Raw genomic sequence first — 25,898 nt, 5'->3', positions numbered from 1 at the left:
TCAATTTGAAGCTGTTTGTTAGAGGCTGCCATCAGAGAAACCATCAGTATCGTTAGAAATTCTATGGTATGCGGTTTAGGGATTACAAAAAGATACTGTTACGGATCCGAACCTAAAGGTTTCATACTAGGTGATTTCGAGGAATAATTTTAAATGTCAATCGGATTAGATGTTTTCTGGTCATTAGCTACATCTTGTGGGAGATCTATGCAGGGCAATAAATGTCATGTCAACTTAGACGTGGGTGGTAGAAATTCGTACGGCAAACTTCAAGGAAAACTTCAATCAGTTATGTGGTGAAAAAATTAAAAAAAATGTTAATTTGAATCATAGGACTAACTATTGTAATACAGTCTAAAACATATTGATACAAAACAGGAAAGAACCCTCGACCCAAAACAGATCCACCCAACCCAAAACAGATCCACCTTACCTACACATCTTTGAATTTTCGTATACAGCTGAAAAGCTGTTGTCAAGTAGTGTTTTTTTAGGAATTTAATAACACAAAATGAGAAGTTTACTGGGAGTTCGTTCACGCTGTCCTCTTTTTAGCACAGAACTTGATTCCTGCTCATGTGTTGGAAGCCTTAACTCTATTTTCCAAGAGATGGAAAACTTAAAAGAATCTGCTTCTTCTTTTCTATGCTTACTGTATAGAAAAGAATTTATTAATTGTATTTATTAATTCAAATTCATAAATTAAATTATTTACATTCGTCGTTTATTTAACAGTGTTTTAACATATTAGTGATTATTCCTCCCAAAAGTGATATTTTTCAATTGAAGTTTCTATTTCCGTGAATTTCGTGCTAAATCGTATTCAGAGTTGCACCCTCTCAGATTTTATTGAAACTTCCCGTACATGAAGACTTTATCATGAAAAGCCACTTTGCACACTTTGTTTTTCCAAAAATGATCTAAACTGTCTTTTGAAAAGGGTCAACTTTTTTACCATTTTTTCCATTGGTTATAATCTAAAAATGACAAATCCTACAAAAAATGTTATAGGAGTTATTTTCACAAAATTAGCCAAATTTTTGAAAAAAAAAAAAATATTAAAAAAATCTTCATCGACTCCTACACTGAAAACGATTTTAAAAATTTAATGTCGATTTACAAAAAACCTTTGATTTAGATGAAATTTTGTTCCAGGATAGGTAATGATGTTCTATACCTACCGTCAAAAATTCAAGTTGGTCACTTTCAAGCAAAAATAGTTATTTGAAAAAAACTTTTCCTTGTCCAAACTGAATTTTTTTTCGGTGTATTTTTATTGAAAACCAAACCATTGAAAGTCATTTATGATTATAGTATATTAGGGACGATCCATAAATGACGTAGCATTTTTTGAGTGATTTTAACACCCCCCTCCCCCATCGTAGCATTTCGTCACAAACCTCTAAATACCCCCTGGTAATCACGTAGCTTAACGGTAATCCTCCCCCCCCCCTTGTCACCGAAAAATATAAAAAAAATAAAAAACGGTGTTAGTTATTCCCCTTTTAAAAAGCTTCGTAGCATGACATGACCCCCTACCCCCCTGTCGTCACACATCATCACAAAATACAATACTGCCCCCTCCCCCACATAATGCTACGTCATTTATGGATGATCCCTTATTTATAATCATTATAATCATCTCAGAATCCATTAAACTCTGTTTGTGAGAAGATATTGTCTAATTTAGCAACTAAGTATAGTTTTATTAATCAAGAATCCCATTGAGAAGAATGTATGTCATTAAACAAATATTCCATTAATACTTATTTATTTTCTTGTTTAGTTCTGAGAAAGGATCATGTGACAAACCCGTTAACGTACAAATGCTTGACCCCTTCGCGACCATCCACGGCACCAACACGCGCGATCTTGCAAACATGATAACATTCCGGTGATCAGGTGAACGTCTCAGCGCTTATAAAGCGTGAACCTAACAACTCCCGCGCTCGCACGATCATGAATCGGTCACTTCCGGAAGTTTCTATCTTTGGTATCAGCAGACGTGGCCCATGCCTTCAATTAAACAAATTAAAAAAGAAAGCTCTCATATCCACTGGACCACACGTTCCATGGCGACATGACCGGGAAATTCAGTAATATGGGGTAACTCACTCCCTGTCAGAAAGTGCATTGTACACCGTAAACTAAATACCAGAATGACCATCCGTGTGACCATCCAAGAACGCACGCGATTATGTGAATGGCCACACGGTTACAAAATCGAGTTTTGTATACGCGAAGTTACATGCACGCGAGTACATGCGACAAACACATAGGAACGCTTAAGCCATTCGCGATCAACCACGCACACCTACACCCGCGATCGCGCAAACTTGATAACACCCCGGTAATAAGATAAACGTTTGAGCACTTACAAAGTTTCAAACGCGGTCTCAAACGCAAACCTACAAACGTCCGTGTTCGCGCAATCATGAATCGGTCACGTCCGGAAATTATTTCCATCCGTCGTAGTAACTTAGGTCCATACATTCAGTTGGACCAATCAAAAAATAAAGCTCATATCCACTAGACAACACATGGCGACATGACCGGATACTCTGGTGATATGGAAGATCTTACTTTTTTCTAGCTTCTAAACCGTACACCGAAAATAAAGTACGCGCGGTCATCCATGAACACACGCGAATATGCGAAAAGCACATGGTTATAAAATCGAATTTATACACGTAGCACACAAACGCACACGCGATTTAACACGTTAACGTACAAATGCTCGAGCCCTTCGTGATGATACACGCGATCGCGAAATCTCTACACCCGCACATATCTGATCCGTACAATGAATATCACATTCAGAATCACGGCCCGCAGCAATTAGCCTGTTTCAGTGGGCGACATTGCCTGTCTCGTCTGCAATTGTAGTGTGTGATTATGACGGGGAGCCCTTCCGAGAACCTAGCTCTAAAGTACCAGTAGGACAGCTCTCGAAAAAAAAAATATTTTTCAATATTTCAGTTACACAAAATTGTTACCATCATAGAAATACACTATTCTATCGAACCGTATAATTTGATATATCGAACAGTTCTTGAGTTATTCTCAATTCTTGTTTTAAAAAAGGTCTACATTGTATTCCCTCCTAGGTTGAGAGGTTTGACGGTATTGCAAACATTATCAAGCATATTGCGTGCACCAGTGCTATAGAACCTCTAACAGACAATTGTTTTAAGATGGATATTGCATTACGCCTGGATAGTAATGCATCGAGGAGACCGAGAGAGCTTATGGGCCTTTTTTACGTGTGGCATTTTTTCATCCGCCCTACTCAAACAAACGACCACTGGTCTGTGCGTGCTGGCGTGGTCGACTCGCGGGTCGATGTGAATTAATTTTTGCTGTGGACCGTGTTTGCAAACATTATTCCACAGCTTAAGGGCGGGGTTGCTTCGCGCTAATTATTTAAAAAAATGTGAAAGTGAAAGCCTATTAGTGTTAATTAAATATTGTGCTCATTTGAAAGTTAACATTCAAGTTTGTTATGAATATATACTAAATTCGTTATTGATACTTTTTCAGGCAACTAGCAGTTGGGAAATTGAATTCTGAGATGATTATGATTTTTATTGGATTAGTTTTCGATAAAAATACACCAAAAAAAATTCAGTTTGGACAAGGAAAAGTTTTTTGCAAATAACTTTTTTCCTTGAAAGTGCCCAATTTGAATTTGTGACGGTTGGTAGGGAACACAATTACCTATCTTGGAACAAAATTTCTTCTAAATCAAAGATGGGTTTGTTTTCTAAATCGACTTAATATTTTCAAAATCGATTTTTTTTTTCAGTGTAGGAGTCCATGAAGAATTTTTTCAATATTTTTATTCAAAAATTTGACTAATTTTGTGAAAATCACTCCTACATTTTTTGTAGGATTTGTCATTATTAGACTGCAGCCATTTAAAAAAAATGATAAAAAAAAGTTTGACCCTTTTCAAAAGACAGTCTAGATCATTTTTGGAAAAAACAAAGTATGCAAAGGTGCTTTTTGTGACAAAGTTCTCATGTACAGAAAGTTTCATTAAAATTTTAGAGGGTACTGCCAACATTTGTTCGATTTGGCGCGAAATTCGTCTTGGGCAGAATAAATGAGCTCCTGAAAATTGCTTCAGACAATAACTTTGCTGTATACACTAAGTTTCTACTGTTGTACATTAGAATGTATAGCTTGTTATATTTGAACGACCCCATTAAATAATATTTTAAATGTGTATTCAAAGCCGTACATTTTTCTTGAATTTTCAAAGATATTTTTGAAAGACACTAGTTTTTCTTCCAAATCGTCTATAACTCTACTGAACTGTACTATAACAATGAGACAAATAAAATTTAAAGTATTTATTTATCTCTTCTACTAGCAACTAGAACCGGCTGGCCTAGTTTGCCCGATGAAAAGTTATTACTATTGAAACTTTCGCTAATTTCATTAAAATTCTCCAATAACTTCAAAATCACAAGAGATAGCACGATGATCTCTCCTGAAAAGATAAGTATGTTGGCAAAACGAACAACTTGTTACAACCTTCTGAAGCTTTTACTACGATATTTTAAAAGTTATGTTAAATAGTCTTCAAGGGTCATTCACAAATAACGGACTATAACAGTAGTTTTCAACCTTCTTCCTTCTTCGTTCCATGTACCCCTTTTCGAATATTGATCCTTATGATGTACCCCTTTCTGAAAATTGTTTACCATCATTACCCTCTCAGAAAAAACGATTTTCAATTGGATGAATGCCATAATTTTCCAATTAAAAACTTGTTGCTGAGCACTCTCAGTAAGCATCTCAATTCTTAACACACCGAAACAATATATAAAGACAAAATTCCGACGGCAATGTTAGGATAACAAGTTTAGACTTATCTCGGCAAATATTTACTACGGCGCGACTGACACGAACCTGATGAGCAACATGTCGACGATCGACACACTTCGTTGCTGTTGTGCAATCTTATGACAAGCGCCATTTGGGGATAAACTAAGTTATGCCACATTACTTGTATGAAAAATCTCTACAAAATGGCGTTTTCAGAATTTTGACATTTTGCTTGGTTACTGAGATATAGCAAGAAACATGATGAGAAATTGTAAGTTTTTTGTTTCAAATCGATGTATCTTGGGATTGGCTCAAGTTATATTGAAGTTTCAGACGATTTTATGGCTAATAATGTCTAAAGAACACGCTAGCATAATGATTTTCAAAATAATAATTCTTGGATTGCGAGAAAAATGATTAAAAATTAGAAAATTCCAAATATGCAACACTGTAAGCAAAAATCACTATTATTCTAGATTCCTTGACCAATTTCCTTTAAAATGCATCTCACCGAATGTTTCTAGACCGAATTAAGCCGCAGATATGAATAAAAGTTAAAAATTGTTCATTTATTTGTATTTATTTATTTGTATATGTCCATGCACAATCATGATACGTCATACAAATTGTGTGATACACACCTATGACAATTGTGAGTGCGACTTTTGTTAAATTTTTAGCCAAAACTCTCAACATAGTCAACAGATCTTAGTAATATTTGAAAGACTAATACAGAATAGATAGAATTATTAATTGTCTTCTCTGAATTGTTTCTACAATTTAAAAATTTCAAGATATTGAATCTCAAACATTAAAAATCGTTTTTCTCGAAATTTGCTAAATGGCGTTTGTTATAAGATAGCACAACAGCGACGACTTGGAACAAAAAAAAATGTGAGTAGATAAATCAGCATGAGCTTCGTGTTAACATATTCTCGTATGCAATGGGGGAGGGGTTTCAAATGTAATAGGGGATGTGAGGGTAGTCTAGTTGATGAAAATGCTTTCATTCATCGCCGGATAACCGATGTGACTTCAATTCTGAAATATGCCAGGGGCCCGAAACTTCCGAAAATGTTGATTGTGGATCTATTCAAAGAATCTTTAATTGGATATATTCAAAGCCGGAATTGCCGATCGTGGACAATATATTCCAGAATCTGGGAGATCCGGAACTGTCGTTAGTGGCCAATATATTCAAAGCACCTTTGATTTGCCATCAGTGATCTAGACTTGAAAATAGAAGTAATTTGATGTCCATTTCAATGTATTTTCAACCATTGAAGTATTACGATTGTATTGATTTATATGTGAAAATTTCTATGTAGCCGCAGCCCAACCTTAAACCATCGCTTATCAAGGAATGCTCTTCATCGCTTGCTCTACCGGCATCTATACTTTTCAATCGTTCCCTCGCTGAAAATAGTTTTCCTACTAAGTGGAAAGAGGCTGTGATTATCCCTATCCACAAAACCGGTAATGTACACGATGTCACAAATTACAGAGGGATTTCTATTCTAAGCTGCCTCCCAAAAATCTTCGAGAGCATGTTGTTAGATGTTATCTATCCCGCTGTAAAACACATCATCAGTTCCGATCAGCATGGTTTTGTGAGAAAACGCTCTACAGCTACTAACCTCATGAGCCATGTGTCGTCGCTGATTGACAAGATGGAAAAACGACAACAGATCGATGCGGTGTATGTTGATTTTTCGAAAGCTTTCGGTCGTGTTCCTCATCAACTTGCTGTAGAAAAGCTAAGGCGCAATAGATTTCCGGACTGGCTGACAAATTGGATCTCATCGTACCTTTCAAATCGCAGTGCTTCTGTGCGACTTGGAACTGCACGCTCAGATCCATTCCATATTACATCGGGCGTTCCTCAAGGAAGTCATCTTGGACCTCTTCTTTTTGTAGTTTTCGTGAACGACCTCTGCAGTGAATTGTCGTCATCTAAAGTCATGTTTGCAGATGATTTGAAAATGTATCGTGTTATAACAACTATGGTGGACTGTTGCGCATTGCAAATGGACCTCGAAAGGGTTATGGATTGGTGTGACAGAAACGGCATGAGTGTGAACATTCAGAAATGCAGCATAATTACTTTCGCACGAGTTCGATCGCCCATTGTTTTCGAATACCTGATGTGTTCTGCTCCTGTACAATGAGTCGCATCAGTCAAAGATCTAGGTATCACTCTCGACTGTAAACTACGGTTCACCGCACATGTTTCTTCTGTCATAGATAAATCCTATGCTGTACTTGGACTCATCAAGCGCAACACTCGTGATTTCAATGATGTTTACTGTCCTTAATCTCTATACATCAAACTGGTTCGGAGTGTTCTGGAATACGGAGTTACCATTTGGGCCCCGTATCACATCGTCCACATTAATCGTCTCGAACGGGTACAGAAGAATTTCATCAGGTTTGCCCTTTGTCGGTTGCCCTGGCAAAATCGATTACTGCTACCTTCATACGAAGATCGCTGCGCTCTCATCAATTTCCCCACGCTGCGAAATAGGCGAATTTTTCTGCAACGACTCTTCATCTTCGACTTGCTTACTGACAACATAGATACCCCTGCGCTGCTAGCAAAGCTTGATTTCAACGTTCCGGGAAGGTCTTTCCGGAGAAATGATTTTTTCCGGCGCTCAACACATCGCACCCTATACGGCCAGAATAATCCGCTAGATGTTTGCTGCCAGCTTTTCAACAATGTTTATCATCTCTTTGATTTTAGTATAAGCAAAGAATCATTCAAATTACAAATAGTTAGTTTATAGTTAGATTATAGTTATAGTAGTCTGTGCGATGTAATATTTTTAGTCGAAGACAATATACAATACAAAGTTCCAGAACCAAGCGTCAGGTATGAATATATGAATAGCAGTCCATAGGATTATAGTATGCTTCATTTCAAATTAAGTTTGTAAAAATCAGTCAAGAATTCACTGAGACAAACGGGTAACATTATCTTAGAAATTTGGAAAGAACCCAGTGGGATCAAGAACCGTTATGGGTGGCCAATATGAAATAAAATAATCAAAGCCTACGCAATAGACTTTCGTGAACAATATGCGATATTCTAATTTATTTGTTTTCTGGGATTTGAAATTTTATTGGGACTGATAAAAAATACACTTCCGGAACGCTAAACTACAATATGGTCAAAACTTCAGCCAGTCGGCAATTCAGAGCATCTCAACATACCACCGAAATGCAACAGATAGCCATCAGAGTGGGTTCTGGACCATATGCACAATGAGTATTGCACATATGCAAATCATTCTACCGTTCTTTCTCGCACACATTAGCCACCCTTAGTACCATAGCAAACCACTCTGAGTGAGTTTTCTAAACAAGACCATATGTTCGTGCGAGCAATTATCTTCAGCTTATATTCCTTATGCCGAATCCAAGTCTGAAAAGAATTTATTTCGACACGCAACCAATTTGTTACTCTCTTTTATCACCATATGTGGTGGTTTCAGTACGGCAGCGACACGTGTTCGCCGGTGCATTAGGCTTCCCTAGCCCAGCCAATCATCTGAATTACAGGAGTGTCCTAATGAATCGAACCCCCGAATTGGGTAAAATTAACCCTTCCTGGTTCCTTTGAATATTTTATTCTGTTACTACAATAGGCAGTTCACTTTCGAGAGCTGGTCTAATCACCGGCGCAAGTGATGAAAAACGCAATAACACGTGGTCGTCATTATTTCAGCGTTCGGATAATACCGCGGGAAATTTCAGTATTTACCTACACCTGGCGAGACAAGCGCGCAGTGGTAGCTGATTGTATCCAATGGGAACCGAATAAACATTAAACCACTACTTCACCGTTCACCGCTTCTGGAACTACGTAAACAACTCAACCCAGTCAGATAGCATCTCCCCCTCATGATTTTTTTTATCATCCGAAAAACTTCCTCTATCTCTTCCTACTATGTTTAACATATCACAATCGTTTTAAACCGACGACGACTCACAAAGAAAATCCAAATCAGAATATTCATAAAAGTGAAAACCTGGAATCCGGCTTCTAGCACATGAATATTAAAATTAAAAGATGCGGAAACTTGTTCAGAGCTTCTCGTAACTCCACTACAGGTGATAGGAAATGAGCGAGATACTGCGCGATTCGCAACTTAAACGATTTGAATTTATGATGCTCAACGAACCAGCGTGGTTCACCAGTGTTGGTAATCGTAATAGTAGTCCAGCTGGTATCGCAGCGAACACTACTCGAAGAAATATGACCGGTTTCTGTTTCGATTGGCGTCTGTTGGTAACTTTATTATGTTTACCAACAACTTCGTCGATTTGGTCGCAGGTTTTTTTACGACAAACCCGTTGTTTTCCGCGAATCACAAGTGGTAGAACCACTGGGTAATAAATTTGGCGGACAACCTGCCTCTTAATATTGGAGAGATATTCACGTCGTTTGCATATAAACTAAATTGGCAGGATCGATACTATAGAAAGCGAAATTTATCACGGACACCGACAGTCGTCGAGTGGTGTTACATTGTTGCAAACAGCTTGGCTCACAACTGTAATGTATCTGTATCCAGAAAGCAACCCAAGTTTACCCCGGCGACAAATTCGTTAGCATTCCTAATCACGGATCATAAAATCTACCAAAAGATCTAAGAAACCGGTACGAAACGGGCCCTGGAATCTGTGCCACGCCAAAACAATGATCGGTTCCCACTTGGAGGGAATGTGCATCTGGAGTATCATGATCATGCTACGAGGTATAAATTGTACCTTTACTGTATCAGATACTTAGTTGTACAACAGTTATTTTTGTGTGTCTTAATATTAGGGTGAGCAGCTGAACCCCCTGTCCCCGAACCATGTCTGCCTGGTGGGCAAAGCGGCTATGCACCTTTGCAGCGTACAATCGGTGTACTTCGGTCGTTGCATAATAACAGAGTGTAGGAAAGCAGATCTCCACCACACTGCACACCTCTGATTTTGAGAAAAGCCTGGCGGCCCTTCTCCGAACAATGGCGGTGGCCCGAAAGCTTACGCTCGATTGTGAGGAACAAAACATAAACGATGATTATGCAGATCGCGGATGGTGCCCCTATTTGCCGACGGATTCTTGGAATTTGAGTTCACTGCAAAGCTGAGTGGAATGCAAATTTTAATATTTTCTATCCTTGAAAATCTATAAGGGGCTAAGGCTTGGTACGAAAACCTGTGTTTGGACGATGAATCGTGAAATTACAATCGCATTGTGGAGTGCAGTCAACAGTTGAATTGCACATCTATGTGAATTAACTTGATTTCCAGAAACAACATTTGGAGTAATCTTATGTCAATTTGTATTCTGAAAACTCAACTCAAGCGTGGCCTTATTAACATCAGAGTTTTAATTAACCTCAGAAAAATAGTGTTCCTAGACCAATTTATGTATGCAATATATCTACAAAACAAGAATAGCTAACTGATAACTCTTTTCATCTGATGGTGTTATAACACTGTGTATATCGACATCGAGGAAAGCAAAGAAAGAAAAACTGGTGTTGGCACGATTCAAATGACTGATCCAGAACAAACATCTGACCACAACCGTTTGCACAACATCAAGTACACAGCATAAATTTAAGAAAATAGTGCTTTAGAAAAGACAAACGAAATAATCGATCAGTTCAATGAACAGCTCATTATGTAAAGAATGAAAGGCTTCAGTTACAATCAACAAAAAACGATTAATAAAGTCTGAAGAGCAACCAGTGTATTGTGAGGATCTGGTACAGGTGAATCCAGGAGGTGTGAGGCTGATAACAGTCTATTATCTTTCTCTGGACAAACCAGCCTAGAGGCCGTGTGGCACCCGGAGGATAGTTTCTCAGCAGAATCCACTGGGTTCTTGCTCTAATAATGTAAAAGGTGATGGAGAACAGGACTCCTTAAGTCAAGGTGTTTTTCCGTGCCGAGAACTGAATGGTTGGGACCAGTGCGGTAAAATATCAATTTCAAACGAAAATATTCGTTTCAAGTGAAACTGCGAGTCTTTCACTGTAATCATACCACCACTATATCAATTGAGCTCTGCTGCCTTCTTCGTTTGAGTCACTCAGAGTTCACTGTTAATTGAATAACAGGTTCTGGTCATTTGACGTTTTGTCTTTCTCAATAGAAAGGTATTGCAATTGCTCTGAAAACCGACTTTTTAACGGAGGCCCGGAGGGCCGAGTGACATATACCATTCGATTCAGTTCGTCGAGTTCGGCAAATGTCTGTGTGTGTATGTATGTGTGTGTATGTATGTGTATGTATGTGTGTGTATGTGCGTCTGTGTGTGTGTACGCGAACATAATCTCACTCACTTTTCTCAGAGATGGATGAACCGATTTTTACAAACTTAGTCCCAAATGAAAGGTGCAACGTTCCCATAGGCTGCTATTGAATTTCTAATGGATCCGACTTCCGGTTCCGGAATTACAGGGTGATGAGTACGATCACGCAGAAAATGTCGATTTTAAGAAATTCTGCAATGAATGTATAATGGTGAAAATTTTTCCAAAATGTGACCACAACTGCTTCGATTTGTAGTACTAGGTCATTAACAGCCATTCAAAGTCTCTTTGGTCACATTGGCCACCATCATCGGTTCCGGAAGCCCCGGCGGAAGTATCCAAATTCAGACTAACAGTCACATCGGTTTCTCGGAGGTGGCTAGACCGAATCAACCAAACTTAGTCTCAAATGAAAGATGTTGCGTCCCCGTAAATGGCTATTAAATTTTATCCCCAACCGACTTCCGGTTCCGGAGTTACGGGTTGTGGCGTGCGATCACATAGCAAATTGTGATTCAAACCGATACCCCGATGGAAGCAAAAAAGGTAAAAATTTCGCTAAAATGTCTCTCAAATAACTTAACTTTGCAGTTCTAGGTCACCGACGGCCAAACAAACTTTCGTTGACTACATTGACCACCATAGACGGTTCCGGAAGTGCCCGGGAAAAGCGGCCATCTTTCAAAATTTACGAACTCACATCAGTTTCCCTGAAATGGTTGGGCCGATTTTCACAAACTTAGTCCCAAATGATAGCTATATTATCCCCACAGATGTCTATAAAATTTCGTACGGATCGCTTATATGGGTCCGGAAATATAGACTAAATCGTCCGGTCACATATGAAATTCTCATATAAGCCGGAACTCAAATTTTTTTCCAAAGGGGGGACCCCATGAAATTTCAGAAATCGAATTCGTATTTTTGATGCCAAACATCTTTAAAATGCATGAAACGTCGAGATTTTATGTTATCTCGAAAAATTTTTTTTTATAAAAATCGACTTTTTGGGACTTTGCCGATTTCGCACCTTTTTTCAGTTCAATATTACCGTGGCTGTTTTTTGTTTTTCAAAATTTTAGAACTCGAATAATGATTTATTTTCCTGTATATAGTTGTCATGTGATGTATAATAATAAAATGTAATATATGCATTTAAAAGCTTTTAATGAATATAAACAACGCACACATTCTCGTGATTCATGATTGAGAAAGGCACAATTGCACCGCTAGGTGGATTAAAATAGGTTTTTACCTGTTTAGTTTCTATTGAAAACCAACCTCACATTAGCACAGTCTCAGCTAATGGGAGTGAACTATTCCAATGAACCACTCACAAATGAATATGAATTAACACTCACTAACATGAAAATAACTCCGAACAAGATAATAAATACATACAGGGTAAAGGCTATGATAAGACGAGGCAACTCAAGACGGATACCGGTAGGAACATTTTTTCTCTGTATGAGTGAGGTTGTCATTTTTTCGATGAATCTGATAAATCAGGAGAATATGAAAAAGTAAAGAATAAACAAATAACGTAGTGGGGTTTTCTGTTAATATAAGTTTTGTTTTGGTTTGGGAATCATTATTCTTTATTAGTAGTTTCGAGACAAAAAGTATCCCTAAGTAATCAAATCGGAAGATCCGAGGTGAAACACGGCCTTTTCTCTCTTTTCATCGTGCGCCAAAGAATCAGGATGCTCGTCCGGATGTTTATGTTTACTACTAGGGACCTGGCGGCCATGCTTAATTTTACAAGTATAAAACAAATACACTCAAAAATGACAAATGCTCCGAACCTTTCTTTCTCTTCATCTTGGAGGAGTTGTCTCTGTATTTTTAGTTTTCTTGCCAAGACCCTGCTGAATAATTCTCGACAAACATATGATTACGGCCTAAAAGCCAACTGTCAAAATTCACTTTGAATGGAAATTCCGGACAAACCGTTACGCGCCAATCACAGATGTTGGTAGTAAACGAAAGAGAAAAGTTTTCTCTTTCATAAACTGTTGTGAACTGTGTTCGACTAGTAACGGTTTGTCCGGAATTTCCATTCAAAGTGGATTTTGACAGTTGGCTTTTAGGCCGTAATCATATGTTTGTCGAGAATTGTTGACTGATGACTGTATGCAGCTAGTGAGGTTGGCAGTTCAGCCAATTTCTTTGTCATGTTTAGATATGTTGCTATAATACACATAATAATGGCCGTTTTATTAACTCATATTTAGCTAAAATGTATCTGGAACTAATCAATCCAACTTTTTTTTATCACATACTGCTTGCTAGAAACAGCAAATTTGGCCAGCATAACAGCCTATATATGAGAATCAAATTTGCCACAAAGATTGAAATAGAGATGGACGTACTATCAAAATAAAGAATTATACAGAAATCGTATTACTAGTTTTCTTGTCTTGTCTTAGGAGTAAACGGCCGAACTCGGTAAAGGTCGAAGATGATAGATAACGGAAATCGATGGTTAGTCATTTTAAATGAAGGTGATGTTGGTTGAGTGGTAAGCGTGACAGCCACCCACCCCAGTTGGTCTGGGTTCAATCGCAGCCGAGGTCGTTGAGATTTTTCTGAGGTGAAAAATCTTCCTTCGGAAGTAAAGTAAAGCGTTTGGTTCCCGGTCCATGAGTTGATAAGTCGATATCTAGTTACTACCTAGTTATATCGATATCTAGTTACTACCAAATATCCTCCCGTGAGACTTGTGGATTGCGCAGCAGTATATACGACCTCTAGCAAAAGCAAGTATCGGACTAACGTTCCTTCCGCGATCTACGTTCGGGCCTGTCCGGCGCCGGTTTTGATCAATAAACACTTTAGGATTACCAGGAGCTGCACATTGAAAGATGTTTTCCTAATTCCAAGCATAATTATCTACTGATTCCCTGTGCAACTTCAGCTAGTTCAGATCGATAACGGAGTAGCAACCCGGGGTTGTCGCACAAGGTCAATCCCAAGCTCGATTGTTAAAGTCATTTTAAAATCAGAGATGAGGGCAACATGGATACCATTTAAAAATAGGTGATGCCATTTTGAAATCCAAGATGGCGGCCTTTAGTTACCAAGAAGCAGTGAATACAACTGTCAATATGGGTATCATTCAAAGTAGTCATAAAATACCGGAATTTATTAATTTAGGCCATTTTGAAAACAAAGATGGCAGTTTCTGGTAATCACCAAAGTGAAAACCATAATCAATATATATATATATATATATATATATGTCTATCGCTTTTTCAAGGCTGGTCAGTAGATGACGGAAACTGATGATTGAGGACATTTTGCAATCAATCCAATATGGCGACTTTTGGTTACCTCAAATCAATAAACCCACTTTCGATATGACCTGTTTATAGCATTCATATCGAGCAAAATCTTTTCGAATTCTTTCTGAAAGAGAACATCGTCTATTCTCGTACCTATAGACTGTGCTCGTAATGTGTTCCTATAGAACCAGTGTGGAAGTGTTTTACCCCTTTATCATGTCATCGGAATTGTGTACAGGAACATATTGGTAGAGGCGCAAAAAAAAACTGAAATACATATTTGATTTTAGCAATGAATTAGTAGTACGTTCATCTCTACTATATTTTTGTTGCAAATTTGAAGATGAGTCACACCAAATTTGCTAGAAACATGTAGTATGTGATAAAAATATTGAATTGATTAGTACCACATAAATGTTGGCGAAATATGTGTTAATAAAACGATCATTATTATGTTATTATAGCAACATATCTAAATATGAAAAAGCAAATTGGCTGCACTGCAAACCTCGCTTCAGACACTCATATGTCATCTGGCACAAGAAAGGCAAGATAACCAAAAATACGAAGCCAGTTGTCTCTTTTCGTATTAGGTTTACCCGGATCTCATTTGACTGGTGCTCACTGGGTAAATTGAAAGCGGATCTATTCATTTGAGAGGATCAAACGAAGGAGGTTGAATATGAACTGCGACTCATTTGAAAGCGATGGCGAGTGAATAACCATGAACCGAGCTTCAGATCAACAGCAACTGATGCGCTAAATGAATGTGAATGCTACCGTAGACGACTGATTGACTGCGTTCATTCAGTTTTGATTGAATGAAATGAAATTTTACTGCACTGGTTGGGACTAAAATATGCCAATCGTAGCAAATCGCAAATCGTTGATTCTATTGATGGTCATGTCCCTAATATTTACTTCGGTTATAGACGATTATAAGCTAACGTATGCGATATCTTCTAATTGCTCTACAATAAGTGCTGATGCAGAACAGCATAAATTAATCTTCAGCATAAAAGGACAGTAACTATAAATATATACCGACTCTTGCACGAAGGAAATGCTTTGGTTCCAGGCCTGAATTTTCATAAAGGAAACTTTTATGTCGAAAAGCTACTTAAACTCTTCTTCATAGCATTCAACAAAAATGAGATGGTAAATCTAATTGAAATGACCCGTGCATGTATACTAACGAACAGTGCTATTAAAGCATGTCTTATATCCGACACTCTCAATATTAGTGCTGTCACAATCAATATGACTGTTGATAACATAGACAGCAAATACGTCAATTTATCGGCATATTTGTCGCAAAATGAGCCATCGCCTTTCGATGATTTCTAAAGGGTTGTGCTAAGCTGTGGCTGAAATGTGATTTAACTCATAATCGGATGTAATGATACAAATGCCCATCACATAATTGAGGGCAGCTCAGAAATCAATTTAAAAGGCACTAAACTGATAAAATACTTAAGCAGCACAAATCTGCCTATGCGCAATGTAGGAACACAACATTTGCACGACCTGGATGGGAAGAGATGTTAGATCTAACTCTCTGCTGCGACAGTATTACACATGAATTGGGAAACTGGATCGTGTCCAACCGCTCGAACTACCATTATTTGATCATATATACATCGTTGTCGATTATTTAAACGGTTTCATGGTTGTTGAATCTCCAGGTGACTTCATTTAATTTTGGATAAACTTACTCATTACTGTAGCAGGAACTCTGTACCAGGAACTGTGCTTCTTTGATGGAATACCGAACTCATTATACTCAAAAAGTTATATAGAAGAGCTTGGCCGCAGAGACGGGTTGGAGGTATTTAGAGGTACCGGTTTGCAAAGCTTACATAAATGATTCTCTGCGCGAAGTGGTTGGGAAAACTTTTACACAAATCTCTCAAGTCCTGACGAGGATAGCAGTAGATTAAATAAGTTACTTTTGAAATAGAAAAACTTTCATATCAGTTCCATTAGAACTGCTAATGGTGAATATTTGTTTGATGCATTTAGCCGTTTTTTCTTCGATGCGCGCTTTCCAGACTGTACGCAACCGAAAACTGCCTCTGAATAGTTCGCCTTTTCGAATAGTCCTGATTCTTTGACTCGTAGAATTTTAACAACCGAATCGATCGATTGGATACTTCATATTTTTGCTACATATAAGTCTCCGGGAAAAGATGGAATCATTCCAGTTCTACTTGTAGTCGGGTAACAGAAAACATACGTGGCGGAAAATAATTGTAAAATTCATTTCTAAATTTGGCAACGTTACCTATGAAGCTTTCCTTCTCAAATCAGGAGAACCTTTAACCGATCACTACATTTGAAATGTCAGCTTATTGGGCGAGCATATACGCTTTATATGTACAATGCAACATGCATATCAGCGGGGGAAGTCTACCACCATCATATTATACAATGTTGTCTACAACATTAAAAAAACTTTTCGTAAAAGAACTTCAGTTTAGACAAGTGGAGACTAGGAAACTGAGTATGGAACCTTGCCGTCGATGGCGTGTTGATCTTAAGGTTGCACAGAGAATGCGCAAAATTCACAAACGAAAAAAGCAGTTTTTTTCCACACCGTATGTCAGATCTTCATAAAAATCAATCAGCGTATGTAGAATGTTGTTACAGTACTGCTGATTGATTTTTATGAAGATCTGATATACGATGTGGAAAAAAACTGCTTTTTCGTTTGCGAATTTTGCGCTTTCTCTGTGCAACCTTAAGGGGTTACATACCTTATTTTTCGAAAAAATCGATTTTTTTATTACTTTATCTGAAAGAACGACTCTTTGTGAATATTTTCTCGAATTTTTTGGAGATCTGAGAAATAGATCGAAAGTTACAACTATCTTGATGACATTTTTCTTGTTGCTAATTATTATAACGTGATTTAACTCTATAGTGTGAACATAGTATAACGAGTGCAATTAAATTCTCCGGTTAAAACAAAGGTATGTATCAGTGCAATATTTAATGTAGTGGTCGGCGCATAGCACATAATTTTGCTAAGCGCCATTGAGTCTTGTTTCGATACACTATGTGAATGAGGCGAATAGGGAGAAATTTTAAGAAGGTGATTTCATTTTAATGAAAAGTTCGATTTAGTGTTTTGTTCTGAAGAAATATGTGCACAGCAAATAAAGAATATAACTCGAGTTTCTTTTTGCACACCCGTTTTATCCAAGTAGAGAACGTCTTTATCCTTTATGCTTGGTTCGAAATTAAGAGTCGTGAAATAAGGTCATAATAGGCTATACTGTCATAATAGGCACATTACCCTACTCGTAATCGACTGACTCTGGGTGCATCTAGATACTTCCACGCACAAACAAAATACTGTCCTATCAGTACGTAAACACTCGAAAGAGCCTAGTCAATGGAATTGATTGACTGAAATATGATGAAAACTTTAAGGGGTTTTCTTTTCCTAAAGAAATGATTTCATTCTTTTGAAATATATTGAACTATTAACATTTTAAGAATAGATTTTTTATACCGCCTCAACTAGGCATCCTACCTGAAGATAGAAAAATAAATAAATTTTGGTTTAAACTTTTGTGAACTCTTTAATTGTGTTTTCTATGTCTATTTCTTGAAACTATGTCGGTACCATGTACATTAGACTGCCCAGAAAAATTATGAATTTTTGAAAACTCAATCGGCCCACCCCTGAGTCGATTCCTAGTCCCACCAGGAGTGTCTGCTCCAAATTTGAAGCAAATCGGACAAGTCTAGCTACCGGACCAACGTGCTTGAAGTTTGTATGGGATTTTTCGACAATCTACATGGAGAAAACCCTCTTGCACACATTTTCGCCGCTAGGTGGCACTGTATACATCAGATCACCACCAAAAGTGAAACTTAAGAAGATAATTTTATTATCTACAACTTTGTTGAAGACTGCAAAGCGATCCGACTCCAATAGGAAAAGTTATTAAACTTTTAACGAAGTGATGTATGAGTCAGTTTTGCATGAGGCCTAGCAGTGCATGATAGTGCATTAGTACTAGGTTCTAACAAACTAAACATTTTTGTGGATTAATGGTTAGATTTAGCTGAATAGTACGTTCGGAAGAATTGCAGTACATATTACGAGCTATGTTTTGGTTAGAAAATTTTAGTTCAATCTGTGACCGCATAGATGGCGCCAACACTAACTTTTCAACGAAGAGAGATAGAATATCGAGATGTTTGGAAGAATTACTGCAATATTCTTGTTCTACAACTTTGTAGAAGACACTTAATTTCTATCTCTCTTCGTTGAAAAGTTAGTGTTGGCGCCATCTATGCGGTCAGATGTGGAACTACAATTTTCTAACCAAAACATAACTCGTATTATGTACTACAATTCTTCCGAACATACTATTCAGCTAAATCTAACCATTATTCCATAAAAATGTTTAGTTTGTTAGAACCTAGTACTAATACACAACCATGCACTGCTAGGCCCCATGCAAAACTGACTCAGACATCACTTCGTTAAAAGTTTAATAACTTTTCCTATTGGAGTCAGATCGCTTTGCAGTCTTCAACAAAGTTGTAGATAATAAAATTATCTTCTTAAGTTTCACTTTTGGTGATAATATGATGTATACAGTGCCACCTAGCGGCGAAAATGTGAGCAAGTGGGTTTTCTCCATGAAAATTGTCGAAAAATCCCATACAAACTTCAAGCACGTTGGTCCGGTAGCTAGACTTGTTCGATTTGGCTCAAATTTGGAGCAGACACTCCTGGTGGGACTAGGAATCGGCTCAGGGGTGGGCCGATGGGGGTCATTTTTTTCTGTCACTCTAATGTACATGTATCCCTAGAACTTAATCTCCTTACTTTATATGGTTTAAAAGCCTATTAATTTATTTAGTCTGACACATCTTTTTGTAAATTTTTAAATGTAGGTAAGTATTTTTTTTATAGAATTAAAGACTAAATTTGAATTTTTCATTACCGTTTAACGTGCGAGTGCTAATCCTTAGTATCGCATTTGATCTATTTTTTGCATTGGCAATTTCTAAGTGCTAGAGGGGAGTGGTGAGGGGGTTTTCGTATACAGCTAAAAATTGCAATTCAAGACTAAAGTGTGCTTTATGATATGCAAAAAGCCTCCATCCAACTTGCCTTACCGTCTTCAAGAAAGAAAAAAAACTTTGGGGAATGTATCAGAAAAACTTTTTTACTTCCCGTATTCTGACTAAGGTCTCAATGGATCCGTTTGATCTCTGAGATTTTTGTACGTTAGAAAAACTGCAACAAATGTGTGAATTGCAATGTAGAGCACAAACAACATAGGAGATTTTGGGGACAAAACCTGAACTTATCGTATCGCCTGACCATGTTCGTCCGCATTTTTTTTGACAGGGTACCTACATACATACATACAATCGAGGGGTCCGAATCACCCCCACTGTCTTAATAGCTTCGGGTACCCCTATAGATTATAGTTTATTTTATTATATTATATTGTATTATGTTATATAATGTTATATTATACTATATTATCTTACATTAAATTATATTATATTATATTGTATTATATTATATTATATTATATTGTATTACATTATACTATGTTATATTGCTTTATATTATTTATTTTCTTATTAGCTTCATTCATTTATTTATTTTATTATTGGCTAATACACGTCGCGCGTTGCAGCGACTTTCAGCGGACTGGGAGTGGAACACAATTTGTGCTGAAGCGCCATTTGGTGGGCAGATAGCCTTCAGCCCATAGCACATAGACACGCTCCATAATAGATGTCTACTACGTGGAAATTTTTACGGCAATCGATTAAACCGTTTGGGAGTCCATGGATCACATACATACAAACATCGACATGGAAGGAGACTCTTTGATGCCCGCGGATACTGAGTAGGTGCATTTGCCTACGGGTCCGCCATGGTAACGGAATTTGAACGTACTGTTAAGTGGAGCCGCATGCAGAGCAAGACTCAAGTTAGGATGGTGGCTATCTACATACATACATGTGTGTATCTATGTATGTATATATGTGTATGTGTATATGTGGTGAATGGTAACGGAATTTGAACGTACTGTTAAGTGGAGCCGCATGCAGAGCAAGACTCAAGCTAGGATGGTGGCTATCTATGTGTGTATCTATGTATGTATATATGTGTATGTGTATATGTGTGTCCATATAAAGGTTCAAAAAATGGTTGCATTATACACGGGATTGTTTTGTAGTGCACGCATATAATCTATTAATGTGAAAAACTGATACTTCTGGGTAGAAGTCAGATCTTCCTCCAATTACAGCTCCTTGGAGATCTCCAATGGAACAACTTACACAAGTCCAACAGGCAGTGACACCAGACTAAGAGAAACGGAAGCGCTGAGGAAAACACAAAGTCTATCGGTTCTTTTTTATTATTTCCCCTTTTCTTTCTTAAATAAGCAGGAATTCAAGAAATGTGGATGAGAGTCATAGGAGACATAAATGGGAGATAGGAATGAAGGTAGAAAACTGCAAAAATGGTAAGTTTTCTAGTACACATATTTTATGTTATATATACAAATTGAACCAATATACTAAATACGCGTCGATTTCCTGCTTAAATGGAATCGAAAGTTTTACTGTAATGTTACAATCCAATTGATACAAACATTACAGTAAGGGGCTAGTTGATGGAACGATGACCTCGGAACATGTCTGGCGCTGTACACGAAATGGGTCATCGGAAAGTCAATTGAGCTAACACCTTCCTAAATCCGTGAACCAAGTTATTTGCATAAATGTTTAAATACATGCAAACATATTTTTTCTGTAAATCGCTACCAGCTAGTGGGAGATAGGAAGGTTGACACACACACACAAAACCTGAACTTATCGTATGTTTCAAGGAACAAGCAATAAGATTAATTCCTTTATAAAAAGAATAAAATCATAACTTTCCGATTGTTTCTTCAAAAGTTATAGCATTTAATGTATTATTCTACTATATGTTCCCATCGTGACAATGGTAAAAACTTCAATCGAAGTGGGAGGTGCGATAAATTATCCAAATGATATGAAATATGGCGTCTGAGCTTACTTTAAGATGTGTCACAATATAAAGGGGGAATTTCAGAATTTGAAAAATTGTTTTTAGCAAGGCCTTATATTAATGACCATGCGGTAGATTTGGGTGAAACTCCCACTTAGTAGAAGGCAAAGGATTTTTAACATTTCCTTTCGATCATGTCCATATGAGCCTGCCTAGTCATAGTTTTTTGTTCTACGTTTATAACTGCTTCGCTCTAGACTACCTATCCGTGTTTCAATTTAATTTTTTCGTTTCTTTTGATTTTAAATTTGCCGAAAATAGCCAACAAAATCGATACAGTAAGGCCTGTTTGTACAAATCGAGATAGCTAATGGATGGAGAAAATATCTTAGTATGTTATCAAAATCAACCATTATCTTTCAAACCAAGTGTTAGTTTAGAAAATTTTCGTGTAGTTTTATGAAAATCGCGTTCAACGAATTAGAGTAAGTTTTGATAATGTTTAAAATGAACGGTTAGGTGCTCATTTCAACTTACTTCGATAGGAGGAGAACTTTCTTTTACTAGGATCAATATAAAACAGCTTTGTTATAGAATAATTCTATTTATTTTGACGTAAGTTGTTAATTAGTTGATATTAGTAAGTTGGTTAGCGGAAGAAAGTGATTTATAATAAAAAATCAAAGGATAATAACTTTATAAAGATTCATATTAAAATAATAAAATAAACGTTTCAACCCTCCTCGGACTCCCCCACAGCCAAAAAAACAATGTCCTTTTCCATTTCTTCGTTCGTTTTCAGGAATGAGTAGTGTAAAATTGAACTAATCTTTTATGCGATGAGTTATTAACTTCTGAAAACCATTTGGCTAACCCTGTCTTTTGGATAACAGATATAAAAATATATAGCAGAAAGTACTCGAACCAGTGCTTGTTTTGTAAAATAATGACTTCGAAGACCAAAGAGACACATGACTGCGCAGTAACAAGTAAAGTTTTCTTGAACATAGAAATCCTAAAAAAATGTCAAAAAGTTACACAACTGTGCTTTTTGCACAGAAATTCAACTATCTCGGCTTCGCTTCGCAAAAAACACATGTCGTGAATTTCAAGTGCAACGTGTTGTTCGGTTACACCTACAGGCTAGTTTCAAGTCACATATTTGCAGGTATTTAATATTAAGGGTAATGTAAAGTTAGGCAAAAAAGTATTTATATTTTGATAAATGACAATAATCATCGCACACAGCTATGTAAGAGAAATGAACTACTGTTTGAAATCATTTGAAAACAATATTTCTATTTTTTATCTAAAACCCCACATTTCCATGGGGTTCTACGAAATTCGCAGAATAATCAGAATCCCATGATATGAATACCACGCCTTGCTATCGAACAGTAACGTGGAATAATGACAAACATAAACATTTAGTCTATGTGAATCGCAATAATCAGATTGAGTATCGTGCTTCCCGCTTTCACACGATCTGACCGATGGACAGCTGCAAACGTAGTAAGACCTTTCATTCCAAGGTCAAAACACCCATGACACGAAGAATTCGGTAGGTGAAAGAAACACAGCAAACTTTTTAAATCCATCCAGCTACCTGCCAACGGATCTTCTAGTGCCGATAATGAAACATAAATGTCTATCCTAAGAGAATTTCCTGAACAAGGATAATAGGCTTTTAAAGTGAGGATATAAGGTTTCACACAAGCGTAAAAAGAATACAGTACCTTAGATGTTGCCTGTGTAAACTTTCTTCTGATCATCTATAGTGCGCTAAACCTTGTTGTCGCCTGAGTTCTTCTCACTTTACAGATAGGGAGGGGCCCGGAAATAATCCAACCACAAAAATAATAATCCAAAACTGATTTCACCTGAGTATTTGCATGGGTGAATATATTAAAATATTCAGACAGTCACTTCCATCGGATTTGCGTTCACTGATAATTTCTATATTTGAACAGTTCACATAGGGTAACGAGGGTATTTTGGACCAGTACCATATTTTAGACCACTTGACGATGATTTGTACATTTTTGCATTTAAAGCTTATAAAAACTTTAAATGTAACTAATGTAACACTAAAATTGTAAATCTAGAAAGCAACTCCCGTTATATTCTGAGTGAAATGGTTTAATAGGAAGCATGGAATTGAAAATTTTAAACGTGTTTTCAGCAGAACTGGTCCAAAATCAGGACGAGGTGGCATTGCTGTAACCAACACCGAAGAGTTATTATTACTAAAGTGTAAACATTTCAAACATGCAGATGTCGTTATTATGCTTATAAAATATATAAGATATAGATTTCAGATTGAAAAAAGCGATCAAATGTATTAAAATTGTTATTTTAGGTATGTCCAAAATCTGTTAATTATATCCAAAAGAAAACATATTATCGCCATGCTCCATTTAACACTTGCACCACTGGCACCACCTGTGCATATCTACTCTGCATGTTCCCAGAAAAGCACTTCTTAGTCAAGCATGTACAAATTGATCATACAATGTAAGATATATGAACATTTAGATGGTTCTAGAATCTCTTGAGATCAGTCCAAAATATGTTTGCAGCAATGGAAAATCGATGGTCCAAAATATGCTTTGTTTACGGTCCAAAATAAGAAAAATGGCCTTCACGATTTGTCATTTTTCCCAAAAATTTACATATCCAAAAAAAGATAAGGCCGTACATATTAGCCTATTTAATGATCCAGATTACGTAGCAAACCGTATTTTTTCAGATTTTTTTCTCATGACTTCCTAGAGCGATCCAAAATACCCCTATTACCCTACATCAGGATTTTCTTCTTTCACTTCCACTGCGGCTACCGTCAGACATTGGGCTTCACTCATCGTATGAACCATTCGAACTTACGGTTAATAATTATCAATGAACACTCACACACTGCAAATGGATCGATTTCTTCCAATTTTTGGAGATAATTATATCTTCTTTCTTTTTCTCACACAAAACAAAAAAATCACTACCAATGACTCGCTGGTTTACATATGAGTGTTTCCCGCTTGCGTTTTGTTGCTTTGCTTTTACACGAGGAATTCACTATTCGTGGTTGTATCAATTATCATTTCTTCAAGAGACGCTTTACGTTCAATTACACCGCTATCTGAATTGCATACACTTTAACAGAGGTGATTTTATCACGATTGCCACAATCACAATATAATGATATTAATTATCGGCGAAATTTGCATATAATTAGCAATGTTGAAAAACTTCAAACACACAGGTCGACAATACTGTTATCAATCTGCACAGTGTGCTACACAAAGTCTCGAACCGTTGAACTGCCATCGATGCAGAGTGCTGAGCTAACCAAACAGAAGAAGCACCCGATCGGAGTCTCACTATATTGTTTGATTTGACTCATTCTTGAATTAATACAAATAATGCCTTTTGTTTGTACATTCCAGCAGTCGATAGAAATCTTTTCACATTCTAATTGAATAACGAAATCCTTTGAATTACAAAATTAGCTTGACACTTCTGCTCACCTTGTCCAATTGGGAAAATCACTGACTACCACTCCAATAGTGCATCCCTTGCACATTTAGTCCGTAAACGAGCAGCACTACAAGGCTAAACTAAAACAAAACTTAGAGAAAACACACGCCGACAAATGCACGGCAACGGCGACCGACAGCAACGATCCAACCCGGTGGATGGTTCAAATGGGACTGGTTTGGAAAACGTAAACAGAAAAATAGCGACTTTGGTGAGTTGGTAGTCATCATCATAGGCAGGTAGGCTGCGCATGAGGAAAGGCAAAACATGCGAGATAGGTACCCAGTAGGCCTATTGCAGCACGATACACTTTTCTTCGCGGACTCTACGAACAAATTTTATGCTCTCCACTGACTCACAAGGCAACCGCGATGAGCATCACCGGCATGAATGCATTAGAGAACTGAGGCTGAGCGAAAGCAATCGCACCGTAGCAGAGAGACCAGAGCGTGTGGTCCTAAGATAGGTAACATGCAGAGAGTGGTTTGAGCAAAGAATATGCTTTTGATAAATATCTACAGCCAGGGGATGCACCTTAGATTGCACCACAATTTACACATGAGTTGGAGTAACTAGAATCGAAGATTAGCCGAAATTATCTGTTGCTGGTATTGATGGTATTTTGTCCTGATAGACAAGAACTAATTAGACACCTTATCACCCACCAGTGCGAGAAATCTCACAGGCTAAACCAAATCAAAGGTAAAGCAAAAAAATATCTATAAAATAGACGGGCAAACGAATTATTACTAATGCTTTGTTTATAACATAGGGTAAGTGTGCCCTAATTTATCTTTGCACCTCTATTCATCCCACTCATTTGAACACATTAGTTAGAGCAATGTCTGCTATATCTATTTAATCCAGTATTTTTCATTTCCCCCCCAGATTTGTCATTGTATTACTTCTTAG

General features: G+C 37.3%; 1 protein-coding gene across 6 annotated transcripts in view; it reads right to left on the bottom strand.

The window, feature by feature from the left end:
- The window catches only part of LOC131681734 (uncharacterized), a 261,792-nt gene extending 236,622 nt beyond the window's left edge, over positions 1-25,170 (bottom strand). Inside the window, exons 1-2 of one of the 6 annotated variants that reach the window (XM_058962718.1) lie at positions 24,252-25,170; positions 23,192-23,411 (exon numbers count right to left, since the gene is read on the bottom strand). The gene's annotated coding sequence lies outside the window, so the exon portion shown is untranslated. The remainder of the gene's footprint in view (positions 1-23,191; positions 23,412-24,251) is intronic. The other 5 variants (XM_058962716.1, XM_058962717.1, XM_058962722.1 and 2 more) reach the window with 5 other exon arrangements.
- Positions 25,171-25,898: the final 728 nt, after the last annotated feature.

Source organism: Topomyia yanbarensis, chromosome 2 (assembly GCF_030247195.1).
Source record: "Topomyia yanbarensis strain Yona2022 chromosome 2, ASM3024719v1, whole genome shotgun sequence".
Lineage (NCBI taxonomy): Eukaryota > Metazoa > Arthropoda > Insecta > Diptera > Culicidae > Topomyia > Topomyia yanbarensis.
The sequence above is the reverse complement of the archived record's forward strand: the minus strand, read 5'-3'. Positions and strand labels throughout refer to the sequence as shown.